The following is an 18,113-nucleotide window of genomic DNA, read 5'->3' as shown; positions in this document are numbered from 1 at the left end:
AAAAAAAAAAAAAAAAAAAAAAAAAAAAAAAAAAAAAGGAGGTGGGGGCAGAGATAAAGTAAGTCTAAGAAGAAGAGAAATGACAAGAAAAGATGAAAGATACAAAGAGTGGAGAAAAACAAAGGGCAGGTAAGCAAACAAAGACACTCAGAGATACGTTTGGTAACATGGCCAAGAGCCCCACACCAGCCAGGTCCTCACTATGGAAGGACCCAGAGATTCGGGCTCCTGGTGACAACTGCACATCCTATGGTTTCTCTGGGGTTATACTCTCATGTCTCAGGTGTCAGCAAATGGGAGTTGGAGAAACACCAGGCCTACCTGATTCACCACTATTTATTTACCATCCCAACTTCCATTTACCATGGAGAGAAGCCTATTTTACCTGTATCACTGTTAATGTGGTATAGAGGTATGCTGAGAATAACATAAGTCACCTTTAACCCTATGCTCTTTAAAGAGAAGCTTGAAAGTGTCAAGGGCTGTGTGTGTGTGTGTGTGTGTGTGTGTGTGTGTGTTTGTGTGTGTGTTCTTTTGGCCCTTGAAAATGCAACTAACACTGCCAATATTGAATAGAATATGGTGAGTTGGGTTTTTCTCTCCACTCCAACTCCCACCCCCTTCTATGATGTCCATTCTAGAAGCCTTCTGTAATCTCTCTCAAAGCCGGGGAGCTCAGGTACTCCTGTGGGAGACAGACAGGCCAACAAGAACGAGCAGGTCACTCTTCGTAGGGTTAAAGGTCTCACTAGCTTTTAGACATCGTGCACCATGAGGCCAGTCTGTGGGATGGACTCTTTTCCTACCCTTCCCACCACCATGTCCAGCAGCTTAGGCAGAGGGCTGGAGCATGAGGGCCTATGCCAGGCCCAAGAGCTTTTGGAGAAAGAATAATGAAGTAATCAAGGTGAACAGGCTCTGAAGTCTAGAAAAAAAATGCTCTTGCATCTAGGACTTAGAAACTTGGGAAATCAGATGGACAGGTGAGAGCAATATCCCTAATCTCCTCTACTCTATTTTAAGGGGTGGAGTAATTGACATGGCTTCAAAGTTAAGTCTGGACAATCTTCAACTGGAGACCTTCAACTGAAAAAATATAAGGCCATTTTTATTACAGAAAGGCTAATCCCTCCCTTCTACAATAGGGGGCATGGTGCTGGGATTAATGGATCCAAAGGCAAAGAAGCTAGACTCCTGCCCCCTTCCCCTAGTGCACACACACCTTCTTTCCAACTGGCCGGTTCATTCCCTGCTTCCTAAAGAAGAGGCAAGAGGAACAGGGCGGAGCTTGCCAAGGAGATTCCTGCAGGTCCCTCTCCATCCTCAAAGTTACAGCAGATGTGTGGCTGTGGTTCTCCATGACTTCAGTGTCCTTGCCACCCCCACATGGAGGCAGCAAACACACTATATAACATGGTTCTGCCTCAAGAGACTAGACTTTGCCATTCTGTGTTGCTCCCGTGTGCTGCCTTCACAGCATACCATGGAAAACAGACATTCTAAGCCAGAATGACAAGAGCATCTTCCCATCAAGCATCATCAATAGCCTTCCTCCCCGAGGATAGGTTAGGTAATTTGAAAATGAATGTTCTGAAATTTTAACTAATATATGAGTTGTAGTTCAATAGGAAATGCTGATAAAGAGGAGGAAACAAGAGGATTATAAATTACAAAAGAGAGACACATTGCTGGTAACATACACATAAATGGTCCGAGAGCCAGATGGGGAGAAACAGAGGCCAGGAAAGGGCCAAGAGTGACAAGTGGTAGAGTGTCCATCACTTTCATACACCCACTTCTGGCACACAGGCTAGGGGTTTCTTGCACTTGGTCAAATCATAAGTCAGGATATCTAATATTTAGATTCAGGGCTATCACTGTAAAATGTAAATCGCAGTCTCCAGTGATTTAGGACTATCTCAATTTAAAGGCACAACACAGAGGGCCCCCAAGAGGTTACTTGGCCCGAACCACTTCCCTTTGCCTAAGTGACTATTTAAACCAGCGGCCACAAATTCAGATGACTGCAGGGGTCAAGAAAGAATGAGATGAGTGAAAGGTCAGGTCTGGGAAGACAGTGAGGAATGGGGCATCTGGGGAGTCTGCCACTTAGCTCTAGCCCCAGGAAAGCAGGAACAAGCCCCATGTGCCAAGAGCTTCTGATACTCAAGAAACAGAGTTGAGAGACTGCATAAAATCATTTGCTGTTTTAATGTTGGAAACTCATGCTAATACTTTGGAAATTTTGTGGGTGTTGGGTCTGGTTGGCTAGTTTGCCTCTTCTACTGCACACCTTCTATGTTAGTCAGGGGATTCTTTGTTCCTGTAAACCTCTGGGGGAGAAAACTCTCCACCTGCCTCTTGGCCCCTCTGGGTTGTACTGTTAGGGCTTCACTGCCCACAGAAAGCCAGGGAGAAGAGTGGGCAAAGACAGATAGGGGCCAAGTCAGTCTGAATATCAACTCCACCTCTCGGAATGTGATTTTTGGCAAGTTACTGGCTCTCTCTCAGTCTCTGTTCCTTTATCCCTAAAACTGGGGGAAATTCTTTATACCTCTTGAGATTATTTTGAGGATTGTTTTGAGCATTTCACGAGAAGAGATCTTGTCTATTTAGTACTAGTACCCAAATACCCAGCACCTATCCTGCTGCCTTACATACAGTAGGCACTCAATATATGCCAAAATTAATTATAATGTTTGGGAAGATCTCCCGTAAGTCCGGCACCAGTTGAACCTATTTCCTTTCATTCTCTCCTCTTCTGATGCTTTAATGTCAATATCCATATCTACTTCTCGCTTGGTCAGAATATTTTGAAATTAAACTTTATAGAAGGCCAAATTAAGAATAAATACTGAAGAGTTTTTTCTTAAGAAGCATGGCATACTTTTAGGTCAGCAAGGCACTATTTGGGTACTACTAGCAACAGCTTTTTGAGTACTTCAGAAGAAAAAAAATTAAACACAAGAGATTTCATTGTCTTATTAATAAATTAAGGAATCATGCATTAAGTTTAGCATTCTCAACTGATGTTTGCCAATAGTGCATGCCACTGCATGAGGAGTATATAGTGGCTATTCCAGGTGACTCTTGATCCATTTGTTCACTTTGGATTGAGAAGGCTGAATTATATTCATCTAGAACAAATGTTTACTAACCATGTCTTATTTACCTGGGTTTCTTTGATTTTATGCTGAAAGAATCCCAGAGCCCTCCAAATAATTTCAGCTTCCCTCTCCCTTGGTGGGGGGAAGGAGGGTTTGCTGTACAATTCAGGCAAACATATTTCCCAAGATTTGGTGAGAAAGTGAAATAACAAACAGCCTGGTGGGTTACTTCAGAGTGACCCACTGCAATGGGAGCACTGTTAAAGAAGCGTTAAGGGGACCAGCTATCTCTCCAATAAAAAGTTTCCAATTAAGGAACTAAAATATTCTCAAGAAGATCTTGGGGACAAGCTATAAGTAGGATCATCACCTTAATTGGGGCTAGTGCTTACAACCGAAACTGCTTAGCAAGCCAGAATGGGTTATATGCCTTGTTCCTCTTGAGAAGAAATGTTCATTAATCTGCAGAAGAAAACTCTATTTGGCCTGATGGGCTCTGCTGAAAAACAATCTCAGAGGTTCACTGTTAACCTCTGCTTATCTGGGGCTTAGATTCTGTTCCTTGTTTTTGAAACAGGGTCTCACTCTGTTGTCCAGGCTGGAGTGCAGTGGCACCAACTTGGCTCACTGCAGCCTCAACCTCCCAGGCTCAATGATTCTCCCACCTCAGCTTCCCAAGTAGCTGGTACTACAGGTGTGCACCACCCCTGCCCAGTGAATTTTTTGTATTTTTTTGTAGAGACGGAGTTTTGCTATGTTGCATAGGCTGGTTTCAAACTCCTGGGCTCAAGTAATCCTCCTATGTTGGCCTCCCAAATCGCTGGGATTATAGGCATGAGCCACTATATCTGGCCATATTCTGTACTTCTTATTACCAGCATCTCCTGAGTGCAGCTTGTTCTTTGTGAGGGAGTACCATGTCCCAGGCTGTTAAGCCTCTCCACAGGGATCTAGTGTTTGCCTCCACTATGGCCTAAGGGCTTTCCATGCTCTCAAACCAGTGTCTAACAAAACAACTGAAGTTATACCATGCAGGCAGTAGTATAACTATGGACCCCAGAGCTATTCAAACAGTGTAATCCTGGGTTTCCATCTCTCTGGTCTGTGCCCCAACACACAGACTTAAAGCCCCAGAGAGACTGGGGAAAATCTTCTTGCCCCCATTTCACAAGCAATTCTTGTGTGAGTATAACCAGCATAGCCCCTAGAGTCTAGAGCCTATAGCTGGGTCTGAAACACTCTAAGGCCAGTGGCATCAATGTCTTCTGGCACCTAGGAATTTTCCTGTCCTGCTTTAAAGCTCATATGTACTTGAAGATATTTAACCAATATACCTTAGGACTTTTTGGGGTGGGTGATCAGAAGTAGGCCAGCCTGCATGAGCTCAGTATACCATTCTGCCAGAATTGGGTTCCCTAAATGCAATTCTGCCAATTTAGGTCCCATATGTAGCCAATTCTAGCTGCCATTTAGGCTACAACTAGAATTAAGTTCTTTGTAGCCTAAGCTAATTGCTGTGACTCTTTCACTAACTCATCCTCATTACAGAGTGCCACTGGGGGGAGAAAGTGCTTATGGGTAGCCCAGGCCTTGAGAAACCTACCCTAAGCCAGAAGCAGCAGGTCCAGGCAGTGACCCCAAGGAAACAGGTCACCTTCCTTCCCAAGGCTGCATTTTCCACACCCAACTAAGTCTGCCCTCAGTTCTGTGGAAAGGAATCTGCCTTCCATTAACTTTCCCATGATTTAGAACCGGATGACTGCACACTGATATTTTAGTAGAATGAGAGTAGTAGTAGAAAGACGGCAAGAAACGCAACAAGGGCACAACCACCTTACCACATCAGGGATGTCTGCAGGGAGTCACTGTGTTCTCCGACAGCAAGCAGCCAAGAGAACAGCCACAGAAAGCGGCTCCAGCAGTTGACCCTGGGGTCTCCTCTGATCTCATTACAGCAGTTGACACTAGTCCTCACAAAACAAACAGAGGAAATTTATGCCTGCCTTAGCTGTGGAAAGCTCCACATTCCTTATTAACAAGAGTTTCAGCTTCTGAGACCACAGCCGCCGGGATGGGGAGGAGGTCGGCTGTGCTCCCAAGAAAGAACTGTGGCTGCTGCCTTGCCCTCTTTCTGGGGCTGGATATACAGGCGGTGAGCCTGGGGCCTGGGCTCTGTCCTCGGGTGACTGGGGGAAAGTTCCCTTTCTGCTATGCTAATATCAACTTTCCTTGGCTCAGACGGTGGGGTCATTTCCTCTTAAACAGCACTGGGAAACTCACTACAAGGGAGTCTTGAGGGGATCCACCTGCTAAGGTCGCAATTCCAAGAGAGAGGTTGTTCTGTATAACCATACGCAAAAGTACTCTTGCCTGCACCTTCAAAAACTCTACTTAACTTGGAATTCTGACTTAAAACATTATTTCATATCTGTTAATTCAATCTTAGAAGTAACTGAGCAGTCAGCTCATGACGTAAAGAGTGAGCTTCTAAACCAGAGTAAGAAAGTGGAGCAGAAGTTCTGAACCAGAGTGGTTTTGCCTCCCAGGGGACATCTGGCAATGCTGTAGACATTTTTGGTTGTCATGACCTGGGGGAGGGTGCTACTGGCATCTAGTGGGTGAGACCATGTACAGGACAGACACCATAATCAAGAATTATCTGGTCCAAAACGTCAATAGTGCTGAGATTGGGAAACCCTGACGGGGAGGGAACATTCAGGGACATAGGCAGACTTAAAATCATGCCAACTCATAATCGCATTATAATAATGTGGTATCATGCAACTTGGGGTCCCCAAAATGTAAACAATTAACAACCATAAAAATATACCAGTTCTCTCCTTGAGCAAAGTAAAAGCTGTACCTTACACAGAGGAAGATCATCAGAGTTGCCTGGGAAGAAGTGGAACAGCTTCAATGTTGGACTATGTTATCATCAACATCACCAGTGCCTTGTTTACTCCAGGTCAAGGTGTGATCTGAGTGCCAACTATCAAAATTCAGTGGTAGCTATTAACAGAAGGAGTTTACACGTGAAGTTCTATGGTCACTAAAACTGTCTAAATAACCTAAGTATATATAGGTCTGGAAAAAGTTGCAAAATGTTTCAACTTTTAAAATACCAACAAAATATGAGGAACCATGTTGATGTTGACCTACATTCTAGGGTGGCGAAAAGAAACAGCTGCACAATAGGGTTCTAAATAAATGCAGAATTGCAGAAATGCATCATAATGAAAACAATCAAGGTGACTATTTTGAAATGCTCCCCATTTCTGTTTTTCTTGCTGTTTTCAAATATTCCCTCTCATCCACATGGCATATTTTCATTACATTTGTTGTAAGAATGTACATTTAGATAACCTACTCATTATTCTTTTATGCATTCTTTTACTCCAGCCAAAAGGAAAAAAAAAAAAAAAAAATCCCCATCCAAACAAAGCTAATGCATGGAAGCAAATTTGAAGGAAAAAAAGAATTTCATGAATGAGCGGGAGACAATTTTTTAATGGAATGTTTTAAAGGCTTGTGGTATAAACAAGTAAACAAAATTGATTCACTAACATTAATACTGTTTGCCATGATGTAAGAGTTGGTCTTTTTTAAAAATGCCCCAGAAGCCAAAGGAAAATAAATACTGTGGTAGGGAAAAATAATACCTTACTTGGCATTTTGAAGTCATTGCTCAATCCTTCTTGAGCAAGAAAACCATAGTAATGACTTTGTTTTATCTACCACAATTATGGTACACCTCGCAGCAATCCTCCACAGTATTTTCCTCCCTCTGTTCAAGTTCTGCTAAATAATCTCTGGAAACCATTAACCAAGAGCACGGTTCCAATTTTCCTGTTCTCCCTCCCCTGCTGCCTCAGTGTCATGCTGGCGTCAGGACAAAGCAAACTTGTATGACATCACAGAGCAAACTCATTTTCTGTAAACCAGCCCCTTGGTAGTTTACCGCTACTGGAACCCAACGCTGTCAACAGTGTGGTCTTTGTTTGGTGGGTGTTGCTCTAAAAATTTTTTTTTTAAAGTTTCCCAACACCTCCTTCTTCTTTTAAACAGAGGCAAGCTGCTGGAGGCGCCGTCCTCGCCTGGCCCGCCCCACTCTGTAAACTAGACATTACCTTATACACAAATGACTCTAGGCATTCCTCAGTCTAGCTGCCTCATTGCAAAATTCCTATGCTCCTCAGCAGCAGGGCAGCACGCATTCCCCTGGCTTTCCCTCTTTCCTTTTCCCCCACCCTCCTTTTTCTTTTCTTTCTTTTCTTTTCTTTTTTTTTTTAATTTCCACTGCCTCACTGTGTTTTTGTGTAAATGATCTCACATGACTCAACAAATCCATCTGCCTGAAGCAGGCCAAGTCTGGAGCCCTCCCAGGAGGGAGGAGAAGAATTGCTTTGTGGAAAGGACCTGGAGCTCTGCCCTTTCTCTGGCTCGAATTACCCGCCTGTCAGGCCTGACGGATTTGGCTAAAAATAAAAGGAAGCGGGCCGTGAAAAGCAGATGAATGGGCTCAGCAGTTCCTTAGATAACACAGGCCTGCTGTTGCCCAAAGCTCCCCAAACAGAAACTTCAAATGCAGGGCCTCTGAGTGCAGTGATGTGGCTTCCAGGTGAACGGGGCCTGTCAAATCCACTGGAGTTGGAGGACATGGCCTGGGCTGTGAATTTCGGTTTCCCTTCTGTGTGTGTGTGTGTATGTGTCACACAGAGAGTGAGAGCGCACGCGAGAGAGACTGAGAGAACCAGTCTAGTATTAAAAGGTTCTCAGAAAACAGTAGACTTCAGTGGAGTGAAGACTTGTGAAAAAAGAAAAAAATTTGTTGTTTCCACTACAAAATTATCCTCCTCCCCACCTCCAACACCAGACATTTTCAGCCTCTCTATGATGTCACTTCTCTGTTTAGAGCCAGCAAAGAGCTAAAAGTCCTTCTTATAAGTGTATGCCCAGCGCCCGCAGTGGGTATTAAGCACTTAGGTTGGCAATGTAATGACACACTGTAACAATCTGTAATATGAAGCAGTCAGCAAAGCCCTGGCTCTGAAAGCTATTTCTCCCGACCATTAACCATATGTTTGGCTCCTCAGATAGCCAAGCGGGTGTTCCAGCTTACCATCTGGTTTCTATCCACACAAGCAACTGCAAAGCACAGGCTACGTCCCTCTGGAGCTGTGTGTTTCTTTTTCTCTCTTTTCCGCTCTTCCCTTCCTCTTTCCTCCTCCCAGCTCCTTTAGTTCCCTCTGCTAAAGAATTCTCTGCCATTCATCACGTGCAAAGAAAACTTTACCTGACATGGCAGCGGCAGAGCCATTAAGAATGCACAGCTGTACTGTAAACACGCCAGAGGGCCATTTACCATCCGCGGAATCTGTACAAGTCAGGCTCTACCCCTTCCTCATCTCCTACTGAGTGCTGACACTTGATCCAGCATGTTAAAAATAGGTACATTCTTGAGAGATCCAGGGTTGCTGTGGTGCCCTTCATACTCACTTCATATTCTGGGAGTGGGGCTTTAAAACACACACACACACACACATACACACACACACACACACACACACGCTCCTGAAGTTTGCCTCTGCATTCAGTCCGCCTGACATCAGTCTCACACAGGATGACATACCACCACTGCAAATAACCAACTTAACTACAGGTTTCTATTCTTTTTTCTGCCCTAAGGATTTGATCCCAAGTTGTGTATTTTTCTGAGTTTTTTTCCCCCCGAAACAGTACACATTGAAAGAGATGACACTTTAGAAGAATAAGAACATGCAGCCGTGTGTAACAAATTGACAACCTGCAAAACTTATGCTTATTTACATCTGCACTTTTTAATAGTACACAGCAATGAAATGGAACCTGGTATCAAAATTTATAGAATTTTTTCACAATGTTTTCAAAGTATTTACCCCAGAGTTTCTCCTCTACAGCATTTAAGGTACTTTATAACTCTATACATTTTTAAATGTATGAAGGAAGATGTATTTGATATATAGAAATTAGGTTATTTTCTTCCTGTCCCCTCAGAATAAGGTCTGCATTATCAGCCCATTTTACTGAATTAGGAAATTAAAGTTAATTATTTCCCATACACTGAAAAAGTAACGGCTGGTTTCTAACATACCAAGAACAAAAGAAAGAATATCATTAAAAAGTGATTAACCAGAATGTCAGATTTTATCAATGTGGCAGAGCTACAGAGGATTTGTCAGGGGAGGACTGTTTATTCAGGCTAACAAGGGTGCCAGGAAGGCCACTACCTGTGTAAACTTCTTAAACCCACTGCCCTTGTCAGTCCTCATTTCCATGATCTGAAATAGATGTTGTGTTAGCTATTTCTATCAATAAGGGACATCAAAATTCTGCCCCATGTAGGTTTTTAGAGAGTGACAGAAAAGGGAATTTTAATTTCAGAAGCCTTAGGAAAATTGTTCACAGACGATGGCGTCTATTAAATGCTGTTTGAGGTCTCAAAACCATAATACGAACTTTAAAGTGCATTAGCTTTACTCCCAGAAAACAATGACAAAGATAGTTAATAAAAGAAAGAAAATTAGCAATTTAAAACTTCAGTATTTTCATAGTTAACTACCTGGTTTTCTAAGCACTGCAGAATCATTTTATTACGGATATTTGTGCTTTTCATAAATACTGGTGCCTGGGCCCCTTTCCTCCAGCTCAATTATACAAGGATCCCTGAGTGGGGAGGCCTGGGCATCAGTATTTTTGAAAAGTTTTCCAATTTTGTGCAACTAAAGTTGAGAAGTCTTGCCTTATGTGAACTAACAGGACAGTAGAAACCATCTCATCAAAACCAAAATGAAACCTTTGGTATAGAAATGTAAATGAGATTTAGGAATAGAACAGTGGCTTTCCAAACTTGTTTTGCAGTGAAATCTTCAATCAAACAAAATCTTATATGAAATCCCTGTAAGTGAGATAGTTAAAAAGCAGTAATTTATACTGCCCTTTTATCCTTTTAGTCTGTACAATATTCATGGATTTAATAAGTTCAAAGTTATAATTTTTTAATCATAAGCCACCTAGTAAGAAAAATAAAGCCATTTTATTGAACACAAAACCTGAAATTGAGGTTAAGGCTGAGAGGTCCAGTCCTATACACCTCGGCATCCAATTTTTTCCATGGCCAATGGTTAAGATGATCAAGGTCTGATGTATATAAAAATAGCAGTGTGTGTAGCAGGATGAAAATTAGTTCATAAGTTAATGTAATAAACATCCATTAAGTGCTTACTATACACGAGGTACTGCCCTGCGGTCATCAGAGAAATAAGTTGCAGCCTTTCCCTTGAGGAGTCTACTTAAGAAGACACCTAATGGCAGAACAGCCAGACAAGTGCAATAATGGAGGTGCTGAGAGACACTACATGGGAAGGAGTGGCTAATTCTGTTTGAGGAAATAGGGCATAATGTCACCAGCAAGGGACAATTAAGTCAGGTCCTAAAAGTGTGAGCAGGATTTTTGACACCTAAAAAAGGAGGGACATTTCAGAAAGAAGAAACTGAGTGTGAAAAAAATTAAAACCGGCAAGTATAAACAGGGTTGGGGAGTTTGGGGGTTATGAGAAATTCTGCGAGGGACAGGAAGGTCTGGGAGATAAGGCCAAAGAGGTAACTGAGTCCAGGTTATAAGAAACTCTAAATGTCATGATATAGCTTAGACCAGTGCTGGCCAACAAATACACAAGGTGAACTAAACCTGTAATTTAAAACTTTTTAAATAACCACATTAAACAAGTAAAAGAAAAAGGAGAAATTTACTTAATATTATTGGGAAAAGTATTATTTTAACATGTTATCAATATAAAAAGAATTAATGAGCTATTTTACATTTTGTTCATATTAAGTCTTTGAAACAGGGTGTGGATTTTACACTTAACGGCACATCTCAATTTGGACAAGTCACATTTTAAGAGCTCAAAAGCCACCTGTGGCTAGTGACTATTATATTGGAAAGCACAGGTTTAGCCCTTATTCTGCAGGCAGTGCAGACCGAAGGATATGCTTGGCTTTATTTCATGAGAAAATGGCAACAACGTGGAGAAGCAGAAACACTGGGTCTGAGAGAGGGCTTCTGAGGTGGCTTCCATAGTCCATGCAAGGGACACAGAGAACAAGGCTCAGATGAGGACAGTGGCAAGTAGGATGGCATGGAAGAGTCAGAGTCAGAAAATACTTGTAAAAGGAATTCAGAAAACTTTAGAAGACTGTATGTGAGGGATCAAGTGAAGGACTCACAGAACCATTAAATTTTTTTCATGCTGAAATTTGTGCTTAGAATGAAAGATCACTGATTGTGTATTTAATATGAAGTTTCATTGTTCCTTTCAAGCTTGTTTCCTTCTGTAGTAGAATGCAATGTCACTTATGTAGGATATAGTAAATTCCTCTTCAAAGAACCAATATGTCAGTATGTTCAGCTCCCCTGTTCTTTGTTCTCCATCTTAAAGTTTAAAACTTCCTCATTCTTTATGTCTCCTTGCCCCTAGTTTCAGTAAACAACCCCCTCCTGGCCTCCATCATCTGCTCTGTCTTTAGTCATCCTTAGTCACCTGCTCTGTCCTTAGTCAACTGCTCTGTCCTTAGTCATCTGCACTGTCCTTAGTCATCCTTTGTCACCTGCTCTGTAACAGTCCTTCCTGCCAAAACTACTCACCCTGCCACTCCAGCGTGCACCCCTGATCTCTTTAAAATAGCCAACCAGAATTAGCTTAGACTGTGCGGTCCAACTCTAGCCAATAGGAGAAAGACAGAGCAGTAGGGACTAGCTGCGTTAAGGATAAGACCCCCTTCCCCTTCCTTGTCCGGTGTCCTCTCACCATTGCTCCATCCATGAGATGCACCCTTCTATAGAAGTAAATTGCCTTGCTGAGAAAACTTTTGCCTGGGTGCTATTTGCACTTGGCGGCACCGAGCATTTACTTCTGACACTTAATAAACATGTGCTGAGTACCCACCACATGTTAGGCAATGCTGGGCACTGGGGAAGCAAAGCCACAACGCAATTCTTACTTTCAAAGAGCTCAAATATAGTGTAGGAGACAAAACAAATTACAACAGAGCATTAAGTACATTAATAAACAGATATGCAAAGAGGCCTACAAAATGTTCCATAAAGTATAACTTAGAATTGTTTCATATAATGTATGCAATGGGACTTGTGAGATGGAGTGGGGCTTTCAGATAGTAAGGCCTGTATCAGCTGACTTTTTTGAGACAGTGTCTCACTGCAGTAGCCCAGGCTGGAGTGCGGTGGTGTGATCTTAGCTCACTGCAGCCTTGACCTCCTGGGCTCAGGTGATTCTCTCACCTCAGCCTCCCAAGTAGCTGGGACTACAGGTGCACATCACCACACCCAGCTAATTTTTTGTGTTTTTTTTTTAGTAGAGATGGGGTTTTGCCATGTTGCTCAGGATGGTCTTGAACACCTGGACTCAAGCAATCCACTTGCCTCAGGCTCCCAAAATGCTGGGATTATAGGTATGAGCTACCAGGCTCAGCCTCAATTGATTTTTAAAAGTGATCCAGAATATGATTTACTTCTGTGTATTTAGTTGTACTGTATTAAGAAAATTGATACTCCTAGATAATACAGATAACACTATCTGAATCTCTGCTCTCAAAACTCAAATTTTCAGAAAAATCTCTTGCTATTTGCTACTCTTACTACTTACTATCTGAAACTGAGAAACAAAACTGACATGAATATAAGAAGTTCAAATTCCTTTGCACTGGAATTCACAATGGGAAATTTCAGCATCTCAATTCTGGAAATGAGCAGATTTGAATTGTAAGGCATAGTTGTATTGGAAATTATAACAGTTCTTTAGCATTTCATTTGATTAATACTATGCCTCAACCTAATCTAAAAGCTTGGAGAAAATGCAGTAGTCAAGATTTTTTTATTTCAAATTTTAATCACTAATGATAATCTGACAACTATTTCAGGTAAAAGTCAGAGTATCTGAAATGTAGAGTGGATAGACATGACAATCTAACAGAATATCCGTCACTAAGTGTTGTGTGTGGTGTTCACTTATTGTGCAACTAGCCATTAATCTACACAGAAGCCTGCATCCCACAGAGGCTCTGAACAGCTGCCTGGCATGTCATCAAGTGTGCTGAATATGTGTGACAAGAGGAATTTGCCTGTTCAATTTATGATCAGGCTGGAATACGAGAAATACTGGGATGGAACTTCCTAATCAATGATTCATTTATTTATAAGAAGTTCAAATATGTAAGCCAAAATAGTGGAAAACACTATTTCAACGTTAACGTGGCAGTCCAATTCAATGTGCTGGTGGCCCTAATGTGTTAAAATTTGGTAAGTAACACATTTGTGTGCATTTTCTTTTATCATAGTTATAACACATAGTTTAAAATATATTAAAATGAAATGCAAATTAAATGTTTGCAGAGCCTCTGAAGTATCTCCAGGGAACTTCTGCAAACCAGAGTTTGAAGATCACTGGCTTAGGGACTTGGAGGTTAAAATGTAAATGGAAGAACAACAATTTGGTGCACCTGCTATTTTAAGGATCATCAAGTTCATTCCCAAACTTCAACCTAGGGCAGAAACCATTCCTCATTATCCTAAGAGCAGTGAAGCTGAGAAACACAACTGCAGAAAGTGTTTTAAGATTCTCTGGTGAATTAGAATTTAAAAGGCTGGGACCAAAATTTGAAATACAGTATTCACTTCTCAATGTTGTTCATCCATTAATTCATTCAACAATTTATTGAGCACCTGCCACTAGGCACTGTTCTAGAGGCTTGAAATACTTCATGAAAACAAACAAACAAACAAAATGAAAAAAAAAAACAAGGTTGGGCATGCTGGCTCACACCTGTAATCCCAGCACTTTTGGAGGCCGAGGCGGGTGGGTCACTTGAGCCCAGGAGTTCAAGACCAGCTTGGGCAACATGGCAAAACCCAATCTCTACTAAAAATACAAAATATTAGCTGGGCATGGGGGTGCACACCTGTAGTCCCAGCTACTCGGGAGGCTGATGGCGGAGAATCACCCAAGCCCAGTCCCAGGAGTTCGAGGCTGCCGTGAGCTGTGATCATGCCACTGCACTCCAGCCTGGGCAATGGGAGTGATACCTTGTTTTTTTTTTTAAAAAAATAGACAAAATTCCCTATCTTTGTGAAATTTAGAGTTTAGTGGGGAGAGACAGACAATAATCACAAATAAGAAACTTGCTGTAAGGTAATAGGTGAAAGGTGCAATGAAAAAAAATTGTGAGGCAAACACCACATGTTCACACTTATAAGTGGGAGCTGAACATTGAGAACACATGGACACAGGAAGGGGAACAACACACACTGGGGCCTGTCAGAGGGGGGTGGGGAGGGAGAGTATCAGGATAAATAGCTATTGCATGTGGGGCTTAATACCTAGGTGACAGATTGATAGGTGCAGCAAACCACCATGCCATACATTTACCTATGTAACAAACCTGCACATCCTGCACATGTATCCCAGAACTTAAAATAAATAAAAATTGGAGTCAGGAATTGGAACTGTGGTGGAGGAGGAAGGTTGCAATTTTACATAGGAGAGTCAGGGTGGGCCTTATTGAGAGAAAGTAAAAGTGGATCAGAGATCTGAAGGAGGGGAGAGGTAAACCAAGAGGCCATCAGTTCAAGCAGTGGTTCTCCAAGTGGGGTTCTAAGGCCACCAGCATTACCCTGAAACTTGTCACTAGCTCAGAAATGCTAGAGTGGCACCCAGCAGTCTGGTTTTCAAACTCTCCAGGTGATTCTGATGTGCCCTGAAGTTTGAGAACCACTGCCCTAGAGAAAAGGCCCTAAAATAGGAGTGGGTCTAGGACGTTCTACAGAAACAGGTGAAACCAGGCATCTGGAGGTGAGAGTCAGGAGGACAGTGGTGGCCACAGCATGAATAGCTTTATGATAACAGTAAGGCTTTGGCTCCAAGAGAAGAATGGGGAGCTACTTTTCTTCAGGAGCCACACAGCCTACATTGCAAAACGTCCATGTTGGCTGTTTGGTTGAGCAGAAGCACTACATGACTTGCCTCAAGAGGAGAATCCCTGACTGCTCAACTCCATTTTGGGCATGCTGCTAAATGTTTAAAAATAGGCTCTGAGGGTGAGGAGCACCAATTTGTAGTGTCTGTTGATTTCCATGGTGTAAACTCTCCCACCATGGCTGATTTCAAGCCTCCAGCATGACTCACTGAACATAGAGTTGTAAAGAGATGTGCATAAACGACTCACAATACTGACTCTAGTCCCAATGTCACTGCTACCACTGAGAACATTTAAAAATAAGGGAGAATTTTGTAAATCTGATTGGAAATGTGAATGCTATTTTATAAGTGTATATAAATGCAATGACTTCTATTGCTCTATTACTGTTACTCAAACCCAAGTCCTTAGAATTTTTTTTTTTTTTTTTTTTTTTTTTTTTTTAAGAGACAGGGTCTCACTCTGTCATCCAGGCTGGAGGACAATGGTGCGATAACAGCTCGTTGCAGCCTCAAACTCCTGAAAAGTTAATACAACAACAATATGTTAACTTCATTTAGAGAAAACCCCATTAATATTAAACTTCAGCTCCTTTATTCAAACACATCTATTTAACTTTAGTTGGGATTCCTCTGTTACTGAATTTCCCTTCTCTTACTGTAATTAACATCTTGCACTCTCAAAAAGTATGCATTGACTAGGATTTGCCATGCATCGTATGTGAGGTTGCTGCTCCAAAGGCTCACATAAATCCAAGACAGGCCATCAAGGAATGTGCGTGAATTGCAAGAACAAAAGTGAATCTATCTGAAGATGAAGTGAAGTTTGAATAAGCCCTTCATCCATTTGATTTGCCATTAAGAAACTTTTCTTAGCCAAATGGAATGTCCCTATTTTTGTCAATGAGATTTCAGTTTGTGAATAACGTTTTTAAAGTGCAGCATCTTCTGTCTGCAAAAAGACATTCTATGAACTCCTAATATACAGAAAGTGTTTAAACTACCAGGAGTCTGCTCCATGCATTCTTCCATCTGCACGATCCCTCGGCAGTGTACCACCCACACTCAGATCCCGGGCAGCCAGATCAGCAAATGTGCACAAGCCTGCACTCCTGTCAAACAATGGGGTCTTTCAGGCCTTACAATCTTGTGAAGAAACAGGCTGAAACGTCATGGGAAAAATTAGGAAATATCAGAGGAAAACAGCTCACAAAATGAGGGGTGGAACCACTTGCTCACATGTTCTAATTCCTGAACAAAGAGAAACAACAGTGACAGCCCCCTGCCTACTCTGACCCCTCCATTTCAAAAGAGAGGCATCCTAACCCCTTTTTCTTTTCTTGGGGATTACAGCAGCAAGATGTAGACAAGACAGAATTAGAAATTTTTAAACCTAAAGAAGCAGAGTTAATTTCAAAAAAAAGCTTTACCCTCAAGAGAAGCATAACCAACCCATCTAACCAGCCTTGTTTGGTGATCTGAAATACCAACAAAATTACAGACTAGAAATCAACTAGACTCAACAACCACACAAAGGAAAACAGAAATTCCTGATATATATATTTTTCTTAAAAAAAAAAAAAAAAAAAAAAACTCTTCCAAAGTATTCTTGCTATTAAATCTCACGCAATAGCTAGCTCTATCCACCTCAGCAATCCTTCCTCATTATCTGCTATACCCAGTTTTATATTTTTCATACCAGCCTAGCTAGCTCCATTTGCCATCCCCAGCCTTTAGCAAGAATTGTAAATTACCTGTCTCTTTTTATCCACAAAATAACATCTCTTCTCCATTTAAAAATCTATTTAAGACTTACTGCAAAAATGATTTCTAGATTAATCCAGTACATTTGCAAACTTGCCAACAAATTTACACTTCTGCTTTAATATACTTTTATAATACATCTATGTTTTCCAGTTGATTATGTGAATCTGACTTTACTAAAATCTCTGAGGATAAAGTCTGAGTCAATTCTTCTTTACATAATCTCCAACTTTCCACCATATCACTCTCTATCTGTGGGATGTTATCAGCTGTTAAACACTACAGGTATGTCAGCTGCTGTCTCCCAACAGTGAGTCTGATGGTCAGCCATTTTGGGAAAAGAACCATAGGTGGGTTATTATTATAAGGCATTACATGGAAGAGGTGTTTATTTTGCTCTTGGAAGAAAAAAAGCAACATGTATTAAAATCATAAAAACATTTTCAGGCAGGGCGTGGTGGCTCACGCCTATAATCCCAGCACTTTTTGGAAGGTCAAGGCAGGCAGATTGCTGGAGACCAGGAGTTTGAGACCAACCTGGGCAACACAGTGAAAAGAAACTTTGTCTCTACTAAAATTACAAAAATTAGCTGGGCTTGGTGGCACACACCTGTAATCCCAGCTATTCTGGAGGCTGAGGTGGAGAACTGCTTGAACCCAGGAGGTGGTGGGGGCAGTGAGCCGAGACGGCACCACTGCACTCCAGCCTGGGTGGCAGCAAGACACTGTCTCAAAAGAAAAATGTTTTGAAAGGTAAAATAACACAAAAAATATTCTATAGTGGAAATAAGAGAGTCAAATGAGACTCAGAACTTTACAAAGGGATCTTACAGACATGTTGCCAATATCACTGCATGAGCCTAAGCATAAGAACAACCTTTGGGGAGGAACCATCATTTGACAACAAGGTACAATTCCAAGTCAGGTAGTGAAATGGGTGGAATTAAACGCAAATTATTCCTGCCAGCTGAAATGCAAGGACACTGTCAGAGAGTTAAAAAGTGAGTTCTATCCACGAGGTGATTCCACAGTCTTCTCAAGTCAATACATCTGTGAACTCACAGACCAAGTTCTTAAACCACTGTTCAAACTCTGCAGCACATCAGAATCACCTGGAGAGGTTTACAAACTCCCATAGTTGAGGTCACATCCCACACTAATAAAATCAGAGGCCGGGCAGTGGCTCACGCCTGTAATCCCAGCACTTTGGGAGGTC

At 41.7% G+C, this 18,113-nt stretch overlaps 1 protein-coding gene across 3 annotated transcripts in view; it reads right to left on the bottom strand.

Moving 5' to 3' along the window:
• Nucleotides 1-18,113, bottom strand: part of BACH2 (BACH transcriptional regulator 2) — a 385,872-nt gene that overhangs the window by 293,514 nt on the left and 74,245 nt on the right. The window contains exon 1 of one of the 3 annotated variants that reach the window (XM_017876779.1): nucleotides 8,401-8,477. The exons of the other annotated variants lie outside the window; for them this stretch is intronic. The gene's annotated coding sequence lies outside the window, so the exon portion shown is untranslated. Of the gene's footprint in view, nucleotides 1-8,400; nucleotides 8,478-18,113 lie in introns of those variants that run through there. 3 annotated transcript variants of the gene reach the window in all.

This window comes from Rhinopithecus bieti, unplaced genomic scaffold, assembly GCF_001698545.2.
Source record: "Rhinopithecus bieti isolate Rb0 unplaced genomic scaffold, ASM169854v2 scaffold_10354, whole genome shotgun sequence".
In the NCBI taxonomy this organism is placed as follows: domain Eukaryota; kingdom Metazoa; phylum Chordata; class Mammalia; order Primates; family Cercopithecidae; genus Rhinopithecus; species Rhinopithecus bieti.
This window is presented reverse-complemented; position numbering and strand designations above follow the sequence as displayed.